Genomic DNA, 6,228 nt, shown 5'->3' with positions numbered 1-6,228 from the left:
AAATGTAAGTACAAGATGGAGATGCACTTTATGGATTTTTTCAGAAAAACCGTACTGCATTTTCCTGTCAACATTTTCACTGAAAATGTGAAAATGAACGTTAAAAAAAAAAAAATCACTGTTGGTATCACTAGGTCGCCTTCTCTGTTTTCAGAATGCTCAGTAATAATCAAGACATCAAAAAGGAACTGTGCAGATTAAAAATGAATTCATACATGGTCACATCTAAACTTACATCAAAGAGCAGGGAATGTAGGTCATTTGAAAAAGAAAAGAGAGGAGGAAAGACTGTGCTCTGAAAAACTACAGTTCTATGAGTTTCCTCCTACAGTGAAAAAGGCTTCCCAATATGCTGAGGCAGAGGGCTAACGTGATTCTTTAAGGTCTAAATTAGGTGGTTACATAAAATCAGCTGACTCATCTCTTGTGTGACCTCTGCTCAGTACTGAGTGACTGATACTGAAACATTGCAGGATTTGCAGATTTTTATAAAACTATAGATGATGGAAAATGAGAATTCAAAATTACTTTCCTTAAACTCAGAGTTTGTATTACTTCAGTCTTTTCAATTATGAGAAACAAGAACAGGAAGTCACCTGATTAGCTCGTGGAAGTACATTTACATAAGGAAGTACATATTTTGGTAAGCAATAACGGTGTGAGTTGAGACGGGAGTATTACGCTGTAGTTGGAAAGTTGAGCTGGATATGTTTAAATATAGAGGGCTTTTTTAATGTCATTGAGGGTACGGAATGATGGGAATGTAGTGAATTTTATCTTTTCTTGACGTTTTCAGAAGTGTCTTTTTTTGGTGGATATTTGGATATTTGCTGAAACCAAGGTCACTGAGCTCAGAGCAGAGTGAGCAGAGAAGCAGCATGATGACTTAACATATAGAAGACTGGACAAAATCCCCTCAGTCTGTATGCTCTGGATTTTAACAAAAGTTGCCCATCTGTTCATATTTATTGGCTTCACTAAGTGATTTGATATTCAGTAGGTGATGTTATTTGTCATTTCTCTGTGTTTTTTTAAATTTTATTTAAAGCAACTAAAGAAAACAGTATATTTAACTCTATTTTTTTTTTCCAGACAAAGCTGATGAATATAGGCAAAATGGGATCATCTCCAATGTTTTGATGGGACAGCTGCATCTGGGGATAATGAAAATCAGCTATGTTCTTCCTAACACTGGTCAGGGAGGGTGAGGTATGTCTCTATGTACTGCAGGATTTCTGCCTGGAAATTAGAGAGAGGATAGGATCCATAGAAATACGATCTGATGGCTGGTATGAATTCTAGTAATAGAGTAGTTGCTTTATTATCTATGTAAGTATTCTAAAATGTATGTCTTAGTCTTGAATTTTTCAGCCTGGAATTACATGGTGCTGAATTGATCAAGGTCACACCTAGGAAAAACAGCTCAAAACATCCAAAATAACTGAAAATTTCTCTTGCCTTAGCACTAACGTAGAGCTGTCTATAGCTAGTTCTTGTAAAGGTTTTTTTCTATGATTGTGGTTTGAAATCACCGCAAGGCTCTCTAAAACTTCAACAATGAATGTGAGAGAAGCAGTGTTTCTTGAGCTCTCCTGCTGAAGAGAGAATGGACTGACCTTGGCACTTCTAGACAGACTCTGAAGGTGAAAAAAAGGCATAATGTAATATATTTACATGTTTGCAAATTTACCCTTTCTTTTCTTGTCTAAGTGCCTTAAGTGCTTATTTGCATGAGGGTCTGGCCTTGTGCATAACTAAGATATGCTATGTGGTTTCAAATCTGATGTGCAGCATTAATTTGTAAATTTGATCTCACCAAAAGCAGTTGTTCTATTCTGAAGCTAATTTTGTATTCATACAGTGGTGAGATGATGAGTTTATCAGTTTCTTATCTACTACAATGACATTCAGAATATTAGCTTTATTGTTATGAGACACTGTTGAAGTAAATGGCCTTTTGATGCTGGCATATATGCAAAGTATTTTGGGATCCTTGGTAACTAATATGTAAAGTTACTGCCCTTTAGATGCTTGGTAATTTATGACCCAGCAGAGGTCAGCCTTGTGACATTTTTCAAGGCACATGATCAAAGAAAAGAAGTAAAGTTCTTCTTTTCAAAGCCCTTGAAATTTTATTTTATAAAATGTATTTCTGCTAGTTAGAGTTGGATAATGTGTTGTAGTTAGGTGTGACTTCTTAAATACCTCTCTATGTATGAGGATCGTTTACTGTATTGTAAAATCTTTGCCTTGTTTGAACACAATTTTCTGAGTAACATGAACCGGCTCCCTAAGTAGTTCTATCCACTTAGACAGTAGATGTGAATATGCAATAATAACACTGTCAAAGCTTCTGCTGAGTCTTCTGCAATTGTGCTTGTGTTAATGACTGAAGCACGACACTTGAAACTGAGATAAAGATACTGCCTTTTTCATTCAACCAGTTTTCTGGAACACAGGCCTCATGAGGAGAGGCTGAAGGAGCTGGGATTGTTCAGTCTGGAATAGAGGAGGCTCAGGGGAGGCCTTATTGCTCTCTGTAACTACCTGAAGGGTGGCTGTAGTGAGCTGGGGGTCGGCCTCTTCTCTCATGTAACTGGTGATAGGACCTGAGGGAATGGCTTCAAGCTGTGCTAGGGGAGGCTCAGGCTGGATTTTAAGAAATACTGCTTCTCTGAAAGAGTGATCAGGCAGTGGAATGGGCTGCCCAGGGAGGTGGTGGAGCCACCCTGGAGGTGCTCAAGGAACGTTTGGATTTTGTGTTGAAGTAAATGATTTAGTGAGAACTATTGGTGATGGGTGGATGGTTGGACTGGATGCCTGTAGGTCTCTTCCAGCCTCAGTGTTTCTGTGATTCTAAACTTCACAGTCGTTTCACTCCCATACTGTTAGTTTGTTTTTTTTTTTCATCTGTGAAACAGGAGACTACAGATACTGTGAAGGTGTTTTTTAAACATTAAAAACATTAAGATGAGAACAATATTCTGAGATTTTGGAGTAGTTAATAGAAATATATTCTGTATCTCTTTTCAACAGTAAGGCTTCAAGGCAAAAATCCACCTCAGAAACAGAGACTGCTTTTTAATGCTTTCTTTTTTTTTCCCCTAATGTTATTTATTTATTTATTTATATTTGCCTTCAAGGAGGCGAGATCAGCTTGGAGCAACAGCAGCTATTAAGTTTACCTTTTGCAAAAGATGATTACAAACCATCCAAAAAACTGGCAGCCAGAGAACATAATCTTATAAAAATATCCAGTTAGACAGACAAAACAAGAACTTATTAAAATGGAAGTTTACCTGAAATCAAAATATTTTATTAGTATGCTGTTACAGAAATGTTGCAGCATGCCCTTTTTGAACATGTCACTGAGGACAACTTAATGTTTAGTATTCACTTGAGAATAGGAAAGCCAAGATCTTAACGTGAAGAACCCTATTTATTGTTTATGAGCAAAAATGTGTGATGCTGTTGTTGTTCCTGTCCACTCATTCCATGGAAACGAAAACAATATTGGATGCCTTAGGTAGTATATACTTATGTAATTAGGCTCTAACCTAATGGAAATATATTTTTAATATGCATGTGTAACTGCCATTTTATGGTGCTTTCCAGATCTTGAGTACTTCTTGACTCTACTGTCTTAAGAATTTTTCATTTGAAAGCCTGTTTTGTGTGCATCAGCTTTTGCCAGGCACTTTGTTATGTAGAAAATTCAGATTTGTAAACAATTCTTCTATTCAATTTATTAAGTCTTTCTTAAGCACTGAAAAACAAAAGCAGGTGCAAAAGCAGGCGCTCTGAATTGAATCAGCTTGGGTCAGTGTACACTGAAATTAATAAACAGAATGTAGACTATCCTAAATGAAAAATCACTGGGATGTTTCCACTGTGCTCTGCACCACTCCTGCATTTGGGAGAATAGCACAGAAAGGCCTGATCTGAATTGACAGAGAAGCTTACTTTTCATGATCTCACACAGGTACTCAGTTACCCTCTTCAAATATTAAACATCTGCATCTGTCAGCTTACCTCATGCATAAACTTATTTCAGACTAGTAATTTGATTGAATGGAAGTATACAGCACTGCTTGGGTTCTTCAGGATGTATATAAAGCTTTTCATATGTCTTCAATTGATCTAAATTTTTTTACCCAGTATGTACTACCCTTGAAATTCTAAACGTCGGGTTAAACAGGAATAAACAAACCATTTCTGTCCTTTCAATCTAAGGATGGTGGATTATGAAGCAGACAGAAAGTATAGATATAAAAACCAAAAAACAACACAACCAATTCTGTGAAGATTTATTTTTTCTTTTTCCCAAATAAGGGTGAAGAGAGTCTTATGTAGCTTCGGGAAACGCATAATTGTATAAATCTTTATGGAAAAAGCTATACTATGTACACTTAAGTGGAGACAGTAAATATTCAGACTGCTCTGACTGGAAGAATACTGATATATAACTAGTGTGCATTTGAAATCTTATAAAAGCTCTGAATTTTTATTTTTTATTTACAAAAAGAAAAAAAAACTAGATATATAGAATGAATTAGACAAAGGGTTAAATTCCTCTGGAATCTTTGAATAGGCTCATTTGGGAAACAGCCATGTGAGTTACTTTAATTAAGGCTTGCAGAACAGACAAGTGTGAAGATTTTTTTCTGCTTAAGTCAAAAAGCCTCAAATTATTGTAGCTTGACTTTCTTTCAAAGAAAGGAGTCAAGATTTGAGCTGGGCACTCTATTTTACTGTCTGATTTACTGAGCTGTTTTGAATATATCATTGGTCTTGTCTTTGAATACAGAATTTTTGCAAAATATTAAGTGATATGATACATGATATAGTTGTCCATTCTAATGAAGATATTTGTTCATCCCACAAGGCATCTAAAACCATAAATATATACATATTTTTAATAAGTTCTGATTGTTGTAGTAGTTTTCTGTAGACAGAAAATAGAGACAAGACAGTGAGAAAGTTTAGTAGCCTTCAATGCTAAATTTGCAAGAAAAGACAAGAATAAACGTGGTTTATAACTTCTGAAGAGATTTTCTTTTCTTATCTAGAAAGCTTTATTTCATTCAACTTTAAAAAATATTGTTTTGAAAAACACTGCAGGATTGAAACAGTCCTATCAGCTGTCTTCCATTAGGAAAACACTTTTGTTTGGACATTTAAATCCTAGTTGGAATAAAACTTTTTTAGGTGTAACATCAATTCTGTAATATTGTCACAAAATATTACATTTTTTTTCTAAATCAAGATTTGGTTGGAAGTGAATCTTTCAGTATCAGACCAGATTCAATACCAAATAATTGCTGTTGCTTACCTCCACGCAATTCCAGCCCAGCTAACAACACCCTATCAGTGCCCTTATCGTCTGCACTCACCCAGCACAGGGACACAAGAGATGCACGCTATAGGGTGTAGCTCAAGTGCCAATTTACTGCTGCATAACAACTACCTATATACCTTGACACGTGACCGCCCCGTGAACCCGTGACCCATCAAGTACCACCCAGAACCACCCCCTGTAACTACCACACACCTTAGTACCAAGTACCACTCACACCAAGTACCACCCACATCTCCCTACTCCCTGTGTCATGCTACCATGTCCCCTACTTTCTACTATTATTTCCCTCAGTCATAAAAACAACAATAGTTTGTAGAGGTGCAGATATACTGGATCCACTGAAAAATTAGTCCTTATCTATGGGTGTCATTGAGTAGAACCGTTCCCAACGTCTGTCACTGGGGGATTCTCCAGGGGCAAGGTCTCCTCTGTTGCTGGATTATCAGTCTGGCAAGAAGACTAGTTTCCCAGGTTGTGCCTTCCTTAACATCGAGAGTGATGCCTCTGCAGGTGCCATTGTACGTGCTATTATCAAGGAAGTGTTAACCAGGATCAGCCTTGAGATGTTCAACTTCTTGGGGTGCGCTGCCCAAAGAGGAAGAATAGGTAGTCAGTCGCCGTCTTCAAACTGTCTTGTCTGCCACTGCCTCGGCTGGACTCGGGGCTGGCTTTACCCATTTCGCAGGGATCCAGCGCAGGCCGCCACTACCTCCCACACACGCGTTCCCGCGCCCAAGCACAAAGAGTGGCTGGGGCTCTTTTGACCATACCCCATCCAGACCTTGAACATATACCGCCCCGATCGGATGCCGATCCTCCCCAAAATCATGATCACCCCTTCGATGTTCCAAGTGGTTCAAACTGTATAG

General features: G+C 37.7%; 2 protein-coding genes across 2 annotated transcripts in view; both read right to left on the bottom strand.

Moving 5' to 3' along the window:
* Positions 1-6,228, bottom strand: part of LOC104914906 (zinc finger SWIM domain-containing protein 6-like) — a 537,827-nt gene that overhangs the window by 241,418 nt on the left and 290,181 nt on the right. The window lies entirely within an intron of this gene.
* LOC104914911 (zinc finger SWIM domain-containing protein 6-like) overlaps positions 1-6,228 on the bottom strand; it is a 490,619-nt gene that overhangs the window by 223,682 nt on the left and 260,709 nt on the right. The gene's annotated exons all lie outside the window — the stretch shown is intronic.

This window comes from Meleagris gallopavo, chromosome Z (genome assembly GCF_000146605.3).
Source record: "Meleagris gallopavo isolate NT-WF06-2002-E0010 breed Aviagen turkey brand Nicholas breeding stock chromosome Z, Turkey_5.1, whole genome shotgun sequence".
Taxonomy (NCBI): Eukaryota; Metazoa; Chordata; class Aves; order Galliformes; family Phasianidae; genus Meleagris; species Meleagris gallopavo.
The sequence above is the reverse complement of the archived record's forward strand: the minus strand, read 5'-3'. Positions and strand labels throughout refer to the sequence as shown.